General features: G+C 44.7%; 1 non-coding gene across 1 annotated transcript; it reads right to left on the bottom strand.

Annotated features, from left to right (window-relative positions):
- Positions 1 to 612: 612 nt before the first annotated feature.
- On the bottom strand, positions 613 to 719 carry LOC130460357 (small nucleolar RNA R71). Its single transcript, XR_008920244.1, has one exon. It is a non-coding gene; the product is annotated as a small nucleolar RNA R71 (small nucleolar RNA).
- Positions 720 to 14918: the final 14199 nt, after the last annotated feature.

Genomic DNA, 14918 nt, shown 5'->3' on the forward strand with positions numbered 1-14918 from the left:
AGACGGCTAGATTCTATTAGTTTTAGTTTGATTACTTGAACTGTTTCCATTGTCTCATTGGAACTTTTAGTTCCAATTGAGGCAAATTTCACTGCGTTTTCTTGTCTGTTGTTTATGCCCAGGTCTGCTAGAACGGGTACCTTAGTTCCACCCGATCACGATCTTGGTAAGACTCTTCGACAACTCAAAAAGAAACAACAAAAGAAGAAGCAGTCAGGGGTTCAAGACTCACAAACTCCACCGAGTCACACGATGTCTAAATCCTTGAAATCATATGGGGTTCCTTCCTCAAGCAGTGTTCCGACTGGGCTTACGATGCCAACTATCGAAGCAGTCAACTTTGAGATCAAGCCAACTCTAATCTCCATGGTCTCACAAAATCAATATGGTGGCCATCAATCTAAGGAACCCACCAACCATCTGTTGAGGTTCAACCAACTATGTGGCACTATCAAGCATCAAGGGGTCACTCAAGACCAATTGAAAGTAATGTTGTTTGGTTTTAGCCTTCGTGATAAGGCTCAAACATGGTTGAACGATGTCAAGGAGACAGAGTGGAGTGCTATTTCACAAGCCTTTCTAGAAGAATTCTTTCCCCCCACCAAGACTGCTGAAATAAGACACAAGTTGACTACATTCACGCAAGAACATGGAGAGTCACTTCGAGAAGCATGGGATAGATTCAAGGATTTGCAGCGGTCGTGTCCGCACCATAACATTGAAAAATGGTTCTTGGTTCAGATTTTCTACCATGGTTTTCAAGATGAAACAAAGAACACGGTTGATTCTGCTGCTGGGGGTGTTTTTCTTCACAAAGAAGTGGATGCAGGTTATGATTTCCTTGCCAATCTTGCTGCCAATCACTATAGCACCACCAGAACCACATCTAAAAGGGGCAAGATAGACGTTGATGCTTATGCTCTATTGTCCTCACAAGTGGCAACCTTGAACCTAAAGATCGATGCTTTGAAGTCCCCTCTGTCTGGTACTCCCCCAATGAGTATCAATGCTATGTCTAGTGTAGCTCCAGTGACAACTTCTTACTGCGAAGTTTGTGGCATCCAAGGTCACTTTGGTCATGAGTGCTCTTATAGTCCGCAAGATACCACGCAAATGGAACAAGTGAATGCTTTTCAACAGAGGCAACCTGATGACCCATATTCTAACTCATACAATCCAGGTTGGAGGAATCATCCAAATTCCTCATATCGGAGCAACAATGTTCAAAAGCCTCAACCCCAGCAACAATGGTCACAACCACAGTTCCATCCACCTCATCCACATGTTGCTAGGCCTCCATTCCCACAAGGAGCCTCACATAATGCTCCCCCAGGGTTTAATAGACCTCCACACCAAGGCTATCAACAACAACCTCCTCAGATCAATGCTACTCTAGAGCCTAACATGGGTGATCTGTATAAGCTCATAGCGAATATGCAGAAGACCTCATAGATTGCTCAAAAGAACCACGATGAAAGCATAAAGGAGTTGAAGAATCAAAATAGAATGTTGGAGAACCAAGTTGCTCAACTCGCTGATACTTTGTCAAAAAGGCAACCGGGAAAACTTCCAAGGCAATCTACTTCATCTCAAAATCACACTAGAGAGAGTGCTTGTGCCATAGTTCTTCGGAGTGGTACTACATATGATGCCCCCTTGGTACCTACTGATTTTGTAGATATTGAAAAGGGGAGAGAGGAGGCTAGAAGGACTAAGGAAAGAGTCAAGGAGAAGGTTATTGATGATTCTCGCCCTTTTGTTCCTCGACTGCCATTTCCACATCGACAATATAAGTCAAAGGGTGATCATCAGTCTGGTGAAGAGGCATATGTTGAAATTAAGACTGTGGATGTAGGGGTTGAAACCCCGGGTGTTGAGAATGAAATAGAAAAGATGGAAAGCGGCAAGGAGAAGGTTACTGATTCTCCCCCTTTTGCACCTACACTACCATATCCTCACAGAATGCAGAAAACGAAAGTTGATCAACAGTTCGGTAAGTTCTTGGCTATGATTAAGAATCTTGAGGTAACGATTCCTTTCATTGATTTAATATCTCGGATTCCTATGTATGCAAAATATTTGAAGGAATTAATCACTAAGAAAAGGGATCTTGGTGGTGTAGAGAGAGTGGCTCTAACTGAGGAGTGTAGTGCTATGTTACAAAACAAGTCTCCCCCTAAATTAAAGGACCCCGATAGTTTCTCCATCCCTTGTCATATAGGTGCTTTATTTATTGATAAGGCTCTATGTGATTTAGGCGCTAGTGTGTCCGTCATTCCCCTCTCTATTTATAAAAAGTTGAACATGGGAGAATTGAAATGTACCACCATTACTCTGCAAATGGCCGACCATTCTATTAAATACCCCTTAGGTGTTTTAGAAGACGTCCCCGTGAGAGTAGGTAAATTCTATATTCCCGTAGACTTTGTTGTGCTTGACATAGCAGAGGAAAATCAGATTCCAATAATCTTAGGTAGGCCATTCCTTCATACTGCGGGGGCAGTTATTGATGTTAAGAAAAGGAAGCTAACCTTGACTGTAGGGGATGACAAGGTGACCTTTAGCTTGTCTCATGAGATGAAAAGTCCAATGCAAGAAGTGTCTTGTTCTTTGATTGCCCCTAATGCTAAGTTGCCTCATTCTTATTCTAGAAACTCTTCAAATAATGCACTTGGTTTGAAAGGGTTTGCAGGTGATGATGACCCTGGTGATGTAGTTGATGCTAGTCCAACAGTTGGAGCAAGAAGTTCGGTACTCCATGGCACAAAGTTCAAAGTGAACGACCAACGGTTGAAGCTATACACTGAAAAAACGTTCATCGGAAAATTGGAGACGATCTATCTCTCCGATCCACCCATCGACGCTTGATTTTTGAGGTTTGGAGTCAAGCTAATGACTTAAAACGAGCGCTTATCGGGAGGCAACCCGATTTCTAACTCTTTCTCATTTCAATTTTTTTTCATTTTTTTCTATTTCACTTTATCTTTTTTCTATTTTAATTTATTATTTTTCATTTGGTTAATTTATTGGGAAAAAAAAGCACAAAAATATTTTATTTTCGAGTTCACTTGAATTCAATTTTTATTTTAATTCCGGAAATCCCGATGCATAAACAAATCTTGTGAGCTTGCAAATTGCATCATCCATACAGCGAGAAGCTCGTGAGCAAGCGAATTCCAGCGATGGGCCAGCAATTGCGTTGGCCAGCTCTCACGCTTGCTTTGCACCCAATGCATAATCCAACGCCCAGCCAGCGGGCTCGCTGGACGTTTTCCCCTCGCAAGCTGATGTCTCTGCCTTGCCCGCTGGCCTTCCAGCGGTCACGCTGGATTTACCGCCCATAGCTTTTTCAAATTTAAAAAAAAAAGAAAAAAGAAGAAGTTCCTCTCAGCGTTCCTTCGCAAACAACCTACTGACACCCTCCTTCAAACTTCCCCCTACCGTCGTCCAGCCACCACAGTCGACCCATTACCTCACCGGAAGTTCCGCCGGCACCGAACCCCCACCGCCGCCCTACCCCCCCCCCCCCTCGTGTTAGGCTCTACCTCACTCACGCTGCAGCACCACTCTTCTCCCTCGCAATCTCCCACTGCAGCCTCCACATCCAACACCAGCCCCCACCGACGCCAGCCATCTCCCTCCTGCCACCATCCCTCGCCTCTTCCTTCACCAACCGCCGGCGCGCCAACTGCACCACTGGAGAACGGCGGCCCTCCACCTGCAACAACACCCTCCCTCCAATCTCTCTCACCCGCGCAACAACCACTGCACGCCCTCCACTCACGCCCAGTACACCCGCGCGAACCGCCATCGACGGCCGCCGGCTCTGTACTGGCGGTCAGCGCACCACCACCCCCCTCTTCACCTCTCCAATCTCCATCCTTCACCATTCTTTTGTCCAATAATTTGAAACCTTGTAGACACCTACTTTTGTCCCCATTCCCGAAAGGGAAGGTTCGATGATGAGAGCATAAATCTCCACTTGACAACGCATCTCCTATAAAATAACGAATCTCGATCACCCCTTTTCATTTCACCCGAAACCTGCTATTTATGGAAACCTGGTAAAAATAGTAACTGCCGTAATGGGTAGTTGTTAAAAGTGGCAAGTCATAAAAGATAGAAACCTGTCAGAATTAGGTGTTGCACTCCAACATAAATCCTAAATGAGATAGAGATTACGAGAGAATCCTATTCCTAGTATGATTCGAAAATAAGAGTCACGTATTAATTAAAATCCTAACGAGCCTAGAGTTCGTAACGGTCCTAGACGCATTCCGTCACAAGGTTAATACGCACTAAAAGACTCGATTAAGTCTCAAACACTCCGGATTCTAGGAATCCGAATCTGACTAAGAAAACAGCCCAGATCCTATTTTCAACGCCTGGCTCTGGGCGCCGAAATCTTCGGCGCCCAGGCCTGGGCGCTGAAATTACCTGGGACGTATTCTTTCCTAATTCCTCGTGGATTAGAGCTCTACAAATTCTATCTTTCCACGAACTCTTTTCTATAAATATAGCCCAAGTTCGACGTGAAAAAAGGACAACACACAATTATTATTCTGAGTATTGACTCTAAACCCCTAAGCCTAAGCCTCACGCTGCAAAAACTGATCACGCGTTCTGTCGCAATCGATCCATAAATCGAACAGAACGTATCCTGTCCCATAACCTGAGATTCGTTAAATAAAAGGAGAAATAGCAAAGTCAAAGTGGTTAGTTTTCAGAGAACCGTGACGCACCTCTCAAGGGTGCGTCGTAATGTGTCCCTTTTCCATGATTTAATTGCTTTCCTCGCCCTTTTTATGAACTGTTAAACTAATTAAATCTGATTGTTCTATCACGCCTAACAAAGATAATATGTTGGGAAATTGGATTATCATGCTAGGTCCCTTAAAACAATCTAAATCAGATAATCGCGTTCGATCTAGTACTATATGTTGCATATTGTTAAAATCAACTCAGATTAGTTTAATAGCTAACGCATGTCCCTTCAATTATTTATGCTGAGCTAGTAAGGATATCCTGCCTCTGGAGTTATCGAACAGCGAGTACTCCTCTCGGTAGTTACAGTCCCCCGAACCCTCAATCTCTACCTTGCGGGTGTATGTTGAGAGATCCCCACACCAGAGATCACAAGGGAACCTACGGCCGTCGTGGTCAAACATAATTGCACTCCCTTTATGTCACGATAACCGGGTTTTGTCAGTTTTTCTCATTGTCGTTAAAAACTGAATGGCGACTCCTATATTACTAGTCAATTGGGTGTAAACTCACAGGAAATCCAATTACACTTGATTTGACAAAAAGAAACGTCACACCCACGAGGGACAAGGCCACGCATTAGCCTCGTGCTTTTTCGACCCCCTCACAGTGGCGACTTCACTGGGGATAGTGAAGGAAATACTCGTGCTTGTAGGTAATCAAAATAGCCGAAGGGTGAAACGATCCTATCCCGCGTTTATTTCCCCATCAAGTTGGGACGACCTGAAAATCAGCATATTAATGTGAACGGACAGAACCGCATAACGAATCTTGGCTCCCTTGGATGTTTCATCTCGGGAGTTGGGACTAAGGATACCCATCGCCAACCGGGGGGTGCATATGCTTCGAATGTTGTCCACTCAGCACTTTTCGCTAGTAGTACACCCGTCCCAAACCCAATCGCTCGCCCATTAGGTCCCTCTCATTGGTGCATGCCCCCTTGGCTTACATCGTGATTGGCCTCTTGGGCGAAATTCGTCTGTTGAAGACACTACCTCGACCGGGGCATGTGTTGGATCTGCGATAGAAGCGGTACCAAGCCAGGCGCAAAAACTACCCATAGAAGCCTATCATAAACTACGTGACATATTATTATTGCTTCATGATGTAATGTTAGTTATGTGTAGCGAAATATGTGATTGTGTGTGAAAAACAAAGTTAGCAAACCAACGACCTTAAAAAATTGCCCAAACATTCATAAACCAAACTGGCCAAAGAGTTATACCAAGATACGTGTTCCGCAAACCCGAACGATCACCACAAAAATAAGCGACGCCCGGGATGGCCAGTAACGAATCCCACAAACGCTGCACAACGCGTAAAGGACGTTATTAGGCAAGCACCAGCCAAGTCGCATAAACAAAAGTAGACGCAAACAGAAAACGAGAACCAGCCAGGGACGCATTTTCAATGCCCCTGGTTGGGCGCCAGAATTTCTCACGCCCTACGCTGGGCGCTGAAGTTGCTGCTTGGCCTTCTGGTCAGGCGCAGCAGCCTCGGTCCCCGCGCAAAAGGATAATACGTAGCCCAAAAAACCGTTCGTAAAAAAAAAAAATTCTACGAGGGCGTAAGAAAAAGCACTCGTTTCTAAAAGCGACTCGTAAAAAATAAATAACTCTTTGTGTCGTTGTTAGGCCTCCTACGACGACAATGCTCGGCACCAAAACCGAACATGCCAATAACTATGAATGTCAAAATGGGCAAGTGTTTCGAAAATCCAAAGAATGACCAAAAGAAAGAACTAAAAGTGTACCAACAAAAGAAAGAGCGAAAAACCAATAGAGAGAGTCAAAGTCTAGACTAAGTAATGCTTGAAACTTTGGGGCCTAAACTTTAGCTTATCTTATGCATAGGACTGGTCCTGCCACTTGGTGCCGATCGGGAAATCAAAGGTTAGTACGTCTCAAAGATACATCGCCAACACCAGGTTTAGTGACTCTAAGCTCCGTCCGTCATCCCTCATTTCAAGGATCTCCGCTTCCCCAACCTCGATTCGCACCCTCAAACATGTCCATCGAAGAATTCCGAGACCAGATGGCTCAAATGACCCAACTCATGGGCCAACTGAAAATGGAAAACGAAGCCTTAGCGGCTGCACAAGCCAAAAATGACCTCGATAACGAGAAGAGGATTGAAAAAATGGTCCTACAGCAAACCATGGGGAGCAAGTACTTCTCCCTCGATCCTGAACCTTTTCCTGGAAAACTACCAGAAAAGTTTAGTTCATCTGACTTACCAAAGTTTAAAGCCACGGACAATCCCCGTGATCATCTATTGAGCTTTGTGAATGCCATGAACTTGAAAGGCGTGGACAAGTCCATGTATTTACCTGGCTTTCCTTTGTCCTTGGAACCTGTGCCGCTCAAATGGTACTATCACCAGGACCCTAAGCTCTTCCCCACTTGGGAAGACTTTGTCAATGTCTTCATCAAGCAATACTCGTCGAACATGGATTTTCGAGTCACCATGCGCGAGCTGGAAGTTCTCTTTTAAAAGAAAAATGAGGGTTTCACAACCTACTTTGCTAGATGGAGGGATCAGGCGGCCCAACTAATCAATAGGCCTCCCGAAACAGAATTGGTCCAAAAATTCATTGACAACCTGGACCCGGCTTACAGACAACACCTTAGGTACCTGGGACTTGACACTTTCAAAAGAGTTTATGATGTGGGAATAAAGATCGAGGATGATCTCGCAAAAACAATACAAAGTAAACCCGCATACAAAAGCAACACCTACAACAGGGGCAACACATCCCAAGCCCAAGAAGTCCATGCCGTAGAGGAGACTCCCGCCCGAAGAAGCCCTGGAAGATGGGTCTGAGACCGAAAGTTTGCCCCACTCGGGTCGACTTTGGTACAAGCCTTCGAAAGACTAAACAATCAAGGAAAGTTGAGACCTATAGGCCCCACCCGTGACCCTCCTGTAAAGAGAAAATATTGGGTCGAAGGTACTTATTGCAAATTCCATCAAGGAAATGGGTATGACACCGAAAACTGCTGGAACCTAAAAAATACAATCCAGGACATGATAGAGGATGAAGTTATACCTCTCCCTAACGCTGGCAAACCCAACAAAAACAAGAGCCCACTCGGCTCTTGTCACATCTCTCTCGACCAACCAGAAAATGAGAACTTCGACCCTACGGTGTACATTACACCTCAAGGTGCACCACTCGCTGTGTTCCCTATGGATCGAATCGAGAGAGAAGTGTGCGGTGTGTGGGATGATGATGCTGAAGATATTTACCTATCTCAAGTGTCGGGCCAGGACCTCTTTACTGAAACTTGGCCCGGGTATGCTCTCATTGACACCACCCCTCAGGAGCCCGAGGTCGACAACCTCACCCGATCCGGAAGGATATACCAACCGGATATTCGCCCACCTCCTATGGAAGATATCCCAGTTAGGCAAACTCCTGAGAATGGACGGCACACCACCGTCGCGGAAGTCATTGAAAATCCTCTCTTGAAACAACTAAAAACAACCAAAGCCGAAATTACCATCTGGGATCTCATGTGTACTTCAAAGGAACATCGCGAAAAGCTTATTTGCTCACTCGACCTCATTTCAGTACCTACAGATATCACACCTGACTCATTGGTTAACCACGTCACGAGAGATGCCGGAGAAAAGGCCATAGTTTTCACTGACAAAGACTTGCCCAAAGAGGGGGGTGCTCACAATAAAGCCCTCTATCTAGTAGTTGGATGCAAAGGACAAAACATCCCCCTAACGCTCGTAGATAACGGTTCGGCGGTTAATGTTTGCCCATTGCGAACCGCCCATTGCTTGGGGCTAGGAAACGATGACTTCCAAACCTCCACGCAAGGGGTACGAGCTTATGATAACTCCCGAAGGCCTGTGTTGGGAAAAATCAACCTTACCATACAAACCGGGCCTGTGGCACGCACCACGGAGTTTCAAATAATCGACAACAAGCCCACTTTCAACCTCCTCTTGGGGCGACCTTGGCTTCATGACTTAGGAGGTGTGGCTTCTACCTTGCACCAAATGGTTAAACTTAACCATAACGGGGGTAATACTAGAAATCCGCGCCCCTCCTCTCGATGTCAGTTGTACTATGGTTGGAACGGCCGAAACTGCAGACGACCTTTACGAGTTTCAAATGGAAGAAGCAATCCAGTTCATCGAAGACTATGATCCAGCATTCCTAGACCCGCACGCATCCCGAGTCATCCCTAGAATGCTGTTAGCTCAAGGTTATTTCCCTGGGACCCCATTGGGCATAAGGAAGAAGGAATGCACATTCCATCCTTTACCCAACAAATCTACTCCCTTTGGCTTAGGCTATGAACCAACGGAGGAAGATATTGCTGACCGCCTGTCTGGGCTACGCCTTAACAAGGCCAAACAAACCACCCTCCTTCCCCCGTATCAAAGAACCCTTAACGGGATGTTCGTTCGGGAAGGAGAAGGACACCCATGCTGTGATTTCCCTGAACCCTTCGTTCAGGATGGCTTGCTAAAACCAGGGTTTGAAATCTTCCATGACTGCCACACCTTGGATGAGGCACCCCACCTCACCAAGACTAAAACAGCTGAAATATTGGACAACCAGGCTCTATGGACATTGTTTAACAAATCGAGGCCTATGGAGGACGAGACTGTGATGACTACCCTAGCTTTACAAGATGAAGGTTTCGATCCAACCCGGTTAATCGCTCCTGCATCAACACTAGAAGAGATCGAGAACGGATGGGTGAAGACATATCAATGGGTCAATGCAAAAGGAATAGAATTCAAGATGAGTACCGGTGAAGGACCAATGTTTTACGAGACTAAACCCAAGGCTTGAGCCACATAGAGCACCTTAGTAAAAAGCGCCTAGTAGTTCTTTAGATTGGTAGAAAAAAATAATAAAGACTTTAGATAGTCTTAAGACCCCTTAGAATATAGGTCAATTTTATTTCAGTGTGTTTTCCTTACTTTCCAAATTAATAAAGGCGTAATATTTCTCCTAAAAATTTTATTCTAACACTAAGTAAGCACCAAATGTACTTGCAAAATACAAAAATAAAGAGGCGGCCCACTCTAGGCCCAACAAACGAGGCCCACTCGGTCTTGAAATCGTGCCATGGGAACCAATTCCCAAAACCCACAAAATGAACCATACCATCCCCTTCATATCCCCAAAACATAAAGGTCATAAAAGTCAATCCATGCAACCCGAAGAAATCGAAGGAAAACAAAATCCAAAACAAATGCAAATGTTGCTTAAAAAGGGAATTAATAAAATGTAACCCCACCATACCCTTCAAAAACGACACGCACCTCAACCCACCCAAAAGTCTACACAAAGATCTTCATAACTCCCGCACCCTAACTCCATTTTCAAAGCCGTTTCAAGTCACGAATAGAAAAAATTAATCCGGACAAAAATGCGTCTCACGCTAACAGTCCAAAAAGCCTCCGAAACAGCCTCAAAATCAATTTTTATACAAGTGAAAAGCAAAGCACTAAAACGAAGAAAAAGAAATAAATGCAAGAACACGTGAAGCAAAACGTCAAAAACGACCGCCATAAATCATTTTCAGCGCCCAGGGCTGGGCGCCGAAATCTTTGACGCCCCAGCCTGGGCGTTGAAACTCTCTGCCTGCCTAAACTTTTTTAGAAGTGCTCGTCATTTTATCCGCACATAACGGAAAAATAACGAACACTTGGGGGGTACAGCATGTATCCAAATAGGCTCACCAAAAAAATATAGCCATACAAAAAATAGTCGAATTTCATTTTTTACGCGACTTACGGCAAAAAAAAAAAACGGCAGACGAAAATAATGATAATACTTCACTCATTTGACCGGTTAAGTAATATGCTTCCACCTCAGGGCATATCTATTAAAATCCGGCATCTTAGAATTTATTCTAGCTAGAACTACGCGCGACCTGATTCTGACAAGATACGTAGGCAATCCTTACCAAGGATTCGGTCCAATAAAAAAAAACATATATAAATTGTGCAAAAAGTGTTAGACATATAAAAATATAAAAAAGAGGAGAAACAAAAAATGAAAATGAAAAATAAAATACGCCTTTATTGAAAAATAATAAGAAGGAAAACAAAGTGCTAAGAAATGAAAAAACAAACACAACTGAAATAAATAAAGGGCACCTACACCGTAGCAAGAACTACACTACTCTAGTTCTTCCGGATCATCAAATAAAGTCTTGTAGAGGGCAATGTTCGCAGGATCCACCCCCAAAGTCTTCTACGCTGCCCCTATATCAATCTCCATAAGAACCGGCTCCTGGACACTAACTTCCAAAGATGCCAAGGCTTCAGAAACATTCTCAGTTATAGCCCGCTCAGCCTCAAGGGCACAGACAATGGTGGGAGAAGAATTATTATCATCAACTAGACTAGCCACTGTTTCTACAGGCGGCTGAGCCTTCCTAACCCATACATTGTTCCGGCGACGATCTCCGCGAGAGCCTGCACTTCTTTTAACAACAGCAGGCCCCTTCATGTTAGGCACCTTTTTAGGCCTAAAACTGGGACGGGGAGGAACTTCCTTTCTCTTTCGATCAAGACGAGCTTTCACAGTCTTAATACCATGGGTGCGAGGATTGGCAGAATCACGGCCCTCATATCTGACCGGAATGCGAGGTATCAAAAGCTCAGCCGGCTCCCCATTTCGAGCCTCGGTCCTCACAGCCTTGTCATCGGAGCTCATCCACAACTTGTAGTTTTCAGAAAGACCCACAAAGTCATTTGTAGCTACGGCCCAACGCGGGAGACCATCATAATACTTAGCCCACGCTTGAACCCGTGCTTGTGAAAAGGCCGCTACTTTAGGTGGTACCGTATCAGAAAAGGGGATAGTCTGCCTTAAACCGTATTGACGCATGACTCGGTAAGGGAAAATATAAATGGGCCGAGATAGCCCCAACAAGGAAACATAAACCGATACATCAGAACCCCCCGTCATAGTAGTCAAACCCCACCACGGTACCACCCACTTAATAGAACAGATACCATGAGTAAAAAAGGAGGCCCACTCGGCCTCGTCCTGGCCTCGGTGCAAATATTTTCGGTTACCCAAGGCTATAGGGCGATAATGTTTAGGATCGGCAGGAGTTTCCAAGATCCTAAGCCGTTCCACGAGCCAAATCTGCAAAAAACGGGTACGATCAAAAAAAAATAATAAAAAGAAAACGGTTCCTGGGGCGCGGTTTCAACGCCCAGGACCAGGCGCCGAAAATTCCAGCGCCCAGCCCTGGGCGCTGAAACTCAGCCTCAGGGCAGGACGAATAAAAAATATATATGCAAAAAAAACATATACGCGCGCAAAGAAAAAAAATCGATTACCTGCAGTAATAGGGGGCTTCCCTTAAAATATTCAGATTTGGCATCCTTCTTCAGCTCATCCGCACTCAGCAAAGTCTCGGCAACAACCAACGGCATAATAGAATAGCAACTTTCCATCTGGCTAATCAAGGGGATCAACCTTATGTCACCGAACTCACCATTGTTATTCGGCAGCAAATAATGATTCAACAAGCAAAATACAAGGGATCGAATATTCAATTTCTGTTTGGTCATATTCTTACTAGGCCTAAAGTGATGTTTTACAAGTTTTGCCAAATTAACCTCATCACCTACAACAATTTCAGCAAGCATGTTAGCATCTAGTCCTAGGAAAGCCCCTATGGTTGTTTTACCCTCTTTAATAGTGCCAGGAGTGGCAGGGGTAGCATTAGTAGGATAACCAAGGATCGCAGCAAATTCATCTGGAAAAGGACATATTTCGTTGCTCCGAAAGACAAAAACATGATGATCGGAATCCCAAAAGCTTAGGGCTGCATGCAGAAAATTATAGTCAATATTAATTTGTTGTAAGCCTAAAAGTGCCTCTAAGTGGTATTCTTTCAACAAAGCCTTTTCTGTAGGAGTAAGGGCCCGTAGCCAACGCCTAACAGCCCGTTGGAGTGAGAAAGTAGGAATCGACATGACGAAAACAAGGAGTAACTAAAACACAGCAAAGAAAGAAGGGAATTGAGAGTGATGGAAAATAGGGACGTATCTAGCCCCTATATATAGCTGAACGCATCAAGTGACATCCTGATCCCATTCGGAAACGCGTTAAGAAATCCGAAAGTCAAAATTCGCCAGGAAAGGACTTTCAGCGCCCGAAGCTGGGCGCCGAAATAATTAACGCCCAGCCTTGGGCGCCGAAAACGCAGCCCAAGGCCCAGATTTCACAAAACGCGGAACAGGAAAAGACTTAAAACCGTGTTGCTAGACACGAGGCCCTATTGCAATTAAGATCAAGCCCAAAAGCACCTTTAAGCTCCCAAATAGCAAAAATGAATGGTAAAACTTGGTCGAAACTTAGACTTGTCTCAAGGAACATATATGTACACTTTTCAAAACAAATATGAAATATCTAGGTCATTCTTCTAAACACCAAAAAATGTTGTTGAGTCGTTGGTTTCTCAAATAAAAAATGTTTGTCTGTCAAAAGATTAATCCGGGCCAAGCTAAACCGGATGATATTAAACCTTGTCGCCCGAAGACTGAAGTCGCACGCCATGACTTCGCCAAAATAGCACACCACTATGAAAGGTCGCTCGCAGATACGAGCACGACCCCAAACATGATTAAAAGACGTTATGAAATATGCGAAAAATGACCAACAAAGCCCAAGTGCTTGGGGGCTCGCGAAAAGTATACTCCAACAAAGAGTGCGCAATCGAAATCACATTCCCGGACTACGCTATACGCCGTCCCATGTTTGGATGATCTCAAAAGAACAGGTTCGACCTCAGAAAAAGGGTCGTCATTGACACTTGTACATGGTCCTCTGATCAAAGACCAAGTGGTGGCAAAAATCGAGCCGTAGAGACTAGCTCAAAAACCACGAAAGCAGACGGTCACAAGACAAAGGTCCGTCTAAACTCGTTGTCAACCCACGTTCAGGTTACAACTAAATTCGAGCATCCCTCGAAAGAATTCGCTCTTGCAAGAATGAACAAAGGAAGTTCTCAAAAAAGAAATCACGATGAAAAAATAGGAAACTTGCCCATCTCAGTTGGCAAGATCACGTCACGAACCACGCGAGTTCCAAAACGAAAAACGAATTCGGGGACATCCACCCTCAGCGGACAGGGTTCGCCCACCCTCAGCGGGCGGGGTCTGCGTCACTAGCCGTGCAGATCCTCTGTTTTCGAAAAATAGAGTCTTCAAAAAAAAAAAAAAAAAAATGAAACAGGCTCGCCATCTTCAGCCGGCGGGGTCTACGGCGCAAACCACGTAGGTCCTTATTTTCAAAAAATAAACACAAAACAAATTTCAAAACAGATTCGTCCACTTCTATCGGACGGGGTGTCCACCCTTAGCGGACAGGTTCGCCATCTTCAGCCGGCGGGGTCTACGTCACAAACCGCGTAGGTCCTTATTTTCAAATTTCAAAAACAGATTCGTCCACTTCTATCGGACGGGGTGTCCACCCTTAGCGGACAGGCTCGCCATCTTTAGCCGGCGGGGTCTGCGTCACTAACCGCGCAGGTCCTTAGTCGCTGCAGCGATAACTTTTTCTTTTCCGTTTTTTCCAAAAAAGAACGATGTGAGTAGCTTTCCCTTTTTCCAAAATTTAAAAGAATGGTTTTCCGTTTTTTCCAAGAAAGAACGATGTGCTGGATTTTCCTTCGTTTTACGTCCCATAAAAACAAGGGGGTTTTCTCGTTTAGCTAACCCTGAAAATGAGAATCTTTAAAAACATTTTTACCTCGTGATTGGGCTTGGCCAGGCCCAATTACACTCTATAGCTTTGATTTCGAAAACATCTGTAGCTACTCCCAATGACAAAGTGAGGGAGTTTCTACGCACCTTTAGATCCTTCCAATGACAAAGTGAGGAAGTTTCTATACTATCCGTTGACAAATCCCAATGACACGTGAGGGATATGTCGACACTTCAAGTGATGACCCTTAAATCAAATGTTATCACTCGGGGGCTCGTGAGACCCTCGCAAAAGCGGGTCACCATGACTTGTGTGGCGCACTCCGTCTAATACTTTGACCATCGTCTTACTCCAAGACTCAGTCAAAGTGGGGGCTAACTGTAGACACCTACTTTTGTCCCCATTCCCGAAAGGGAAGGTTCGATGATGAGAGCATAAATCTCCACTT

Source organism: Spinacia oleracea, chromosome 4 (assembly GCF_020520425.1).
Source record: "Spinacia oleracea cultivar Varoflay chromosome 4, BTI_SOV_V1, whole genome shotgun sequence".
NCBI lineage: Eukaryota > Viridiplantae > Streptophyta > Magnoliopsida > Caryophyllales > Amaranthaceae > Spinacia > Spinacia oleracea.